Genomic DNA, 3,618 nt, shown 5'->3' on the forward strand with positions numbered 1-3,618 from the left:
GCCCGGCTTCTTCTCTCGTTTTTGACTCATGGTTTTTTGTAGTAGCCTATTTTGTTACCTACATTTTCTAGTGTGTCTCTCTTCACAACAAACACATAGCTTTTAAAGGCAAGACTATATTGATTGATCAACTTAGCTGTTCAGAACTGAAATATAGACCTTTCCCTCTGCCTTCTTCTGTTATATGTAAGAATCCTTCCTTGTAAACACTGTGGAGTTTGACACTTAAAAGAGGATGCGTGCTGTAGTTTGGATACAACTATACCTGGAAGGCTGAAAGTCCTGGGAACCTTTCCCTAATGTAGCAATATGGGAGGCAGTGGAGCATTTAACTAGGGCCTCTTGGGACATAAGTTAGCTTAAAGATACCACCTAGAGACAGGATTAATGTCCACTTTATTAACACAGTGCTTTCTCTTACTCAGGACTGAATTAGGTTTCTTCAAAGGACACCAGACCTTTGGACTCCCATATACATGCTCCTTCCCTGTGATGCCATCCACCGAGACTCGTGACAGTTTAGCTACCTGAACTGAGGATGTTCAGCCTCCAATAAGCATGATAAAAAAACAAAGCATTTGTCCTTATGAAATACCCAAACTCTGATATTTTGTCTTAGAAACACAAAATGGACTTAGTAAGCAATTGCACAGATAAAATCTTATAGCTAAAAATTATCCTTTATTTCAATTATACATGAAATAAAAAGTATATATTTTCATAATCAGCCTGAGTTATTGTAAGCACATTGTCTTTGTTGGGGTTTCTACTGTTGTGATGAAATGCTGTGACCAAAAATAAGTTGGGGAAGTTCATTTGGCTTATACTTTCACAACACACTTCATCATCAAAGGAACTCAAACAGAGCAGGATCCTGTAGGCAGGAGTTGAAGCAGAAGCCATGGAGGATTACTGCTTACTGGCTTGCTCATTATGGCTTGTTCAATCTGCTTTCTTATAGAAACCAGGATGTCAGCCCAGAGATGCTAGTGCCTACAATGGGCTGGGCACTTCCTGATTGGTCATAATTATGGAGTTATTTTTCTAACTGAGGTTCCCCCTCTCAAATGACTTTAGTTTGTGTCAGGTTGACATTAAACTATCCAGCATACATATATCTGCTATTTTTATCTCAATGCTGTATTTATTGACGTTCTCATATGTTCATGAGAAATGATCAAGTTATAGATAAAGCCTTAACCTTCAGGCAGAGAGCACGTGCAATTTGTCAGCACTCTGAATCCTTCCTAGGTGTTTCTGAAAGGGATTGTGGCTACAGAAATGCAGCTTTCCTGCAACCATTCCTTTGAGGCTTAAACAATGGCATGAGGAACAACAGAACAAATATCCCGGCACACAAGGGAAGTACCAAGCACGACTTGAGAAGAAACGATAGGGCCTCCTGCCAGATCTGAAGATTTGGCCGCCACTCAGTCTTCAGGTGAGAAACTATTTGCCTAGTTTTAAAGTGACAAAAATCATTCCACTTCCTGGGAGATTTGCTATTTGGCATCAAAACAAAATTGGCTCAACGCCTCGACTCCCTTCTAGCCGGTTGTCTGCCCCTTAGGCATTGACTGATTAGAAAGACAGGTTCTATGGTGCATGAAACAAACTGCCTAGCAAACCCTTCTACTTTCCCAGAATGCTTCATGGCCTCTCTTTAAAATCTTATCAGTTACTCTAGGTTCAGTAAGTAGTCCTTGTCCTTTGGAGAAGTCCTTTGTTGAGTAGCGTATTTTGATATAAATGCAAAAAAATATGGCACGGAGCCAGGTAGGTCAGGAAAAGAGAAGGCGCCATGGAGGTTTCTTTGGACAAGTCTTGAAAGAGACAGGAGAGAGTGAGGTATTTGGTGTGTGTCTCTGCTCTTGGGAAATGTACCAAGGGGGGGGGCAATAGATTGATTGGGAAGTGCGAGATCTTAGAGCTAGGATGACTCCGTTCTGCAGTGCTCTCTGTGTCTTCTCCCATGGAAGTCCTTCCTTCCATGAAAAGCTCTACCTAGAGTTAGATGAGGAAACTCACTTTCATAATCACAATATGATGGGATACTGAGGCAGGAGGATCACGGGTTTGGGGCCAGCCTTAGCCACGCAGTGAGACTGCCTCAAAAAACAAATGAATGGATAAATCTTAATAATGAAATAAAGCCCTCTAAGGGTGTCACATTCTAGTGTGAATGTTTGGTTTTCATTCTGCATGGTCAGACTCCTTCCTGTGTCTCTCAGCTTCTCAATCCATTTATCCTTTGCTTATTTTCAGCCGACAGCTCTCTCTTATGTTTTCTAAATGTGCTAAGCTTAGTTGCTATCTCTTTTTTTAAAGTTCTTTCCTCATTTTTTCTTTTAAATGCAGGATGTTTTTAAAAATCTAATCTTTTTTAGTATTCTTTCCTTTATTTTTGAGATTATAATGTAATTACATCATTTTTCACTTCCCTTTCCTCTCTTCAAACCCCTCCCATACACCCTTCCTTCCTATCTTTCAAATTCATGTCCTGTTTTTTCAATAATTGCTATGACATGTATATATGTATAAACACATATGTTCCCAAGTATTGTCTGCTCAGTGTATATAATATTACTTGTATATATGTTTTCAGGGCTGACCATTTGGTATTGGATAACCAGTTGGTGTGCTTGTCCCTGGAGAAGACTATTTTCTTACCATTCCTTAGTTGCCCGTAATTCTTTTACAGGCTAGAGGCCACATGGTGTTTCTCCTGTCCATTTAGTCGTGTCTATTGATGTCCTAGTTTAGCTCATGAAAGAGGGGGTGGAAAGATGGTAAGAACCAGGGGATCAGTGAGGTTATTTTGAGATGGTGAGTCCAAGTAATCTCAGACACTATACCCATAAGGTCTCACCACCATGGCTGTTCAATTGTAATATTAAATGGTACCATCAGAGATGTCCTTCTTGACAATACTAGTTAGCTGGGCAGTGGTGGCGCACGCCTTTAATCCCAACACTCAAGAGGCAGAGGCCGGTGGATCTCTGTGCGTTTGAGACCAGCCTGGTCTACAAGAGCTAGTTCCAGTACAAGAACCAAAGCTACACTAGTCAAGTAGACCCAAATAGGCATCCTCTGTTGCATCACTCTTTTGCTTTCCCTTCATGGCATGTTAAGATAATAAATATAATGTTGGCTATTTATTTAATTTGTGTATTTTTTTTGCTTCCTTCAATAATCTACAGAAAGACTCAGGGACAGGAGCCTTGCTTCATTCACAACTCTTTCTCCTTCTCTAGGGTGGTACAGCACATACTGTGTTGTGTGTTCCACTTGTCATTGCTACAGCCTCGATGGAATGGTAATAGAAAAGCGACATTTTTGGACACATTCTCTTCAGAAACATTCATCAAGAATTTAGGCATTTAGTGGAAATAGCTATCACCAGCAACAAAATCTGCAGAGAAGAAACAACAGACTTAAATAAACTCAAAACAGAAATTTAAGAAAAAGATAATCCATCTCATATAAGATAGATTACAAAGTGGTCACATGTAAGAGATTGGAGTGAAGATTTAAAAGTGTCATTAAATAAAAATAAAGCCACAAACCCATGACAATGGGCTGATGGAGACAATAAGGTGAAGACAGAGACTCCAGATG

Source organism: Microtus ochrogaster, chromosome 15 (genome assembly GCF_000317375.1).
Source record: "Microtus ochrogaster isolate Prairie Vole_2 chromosome 15, MicOch1.0, whole genome shotgun sequence".
Classification (NCBI taxonomy): Eukaryota; Metazoa; Chordata; class Mammalia; order Rodentia; family Cricetidae; genus Microtus; species Microtus ochrogaster.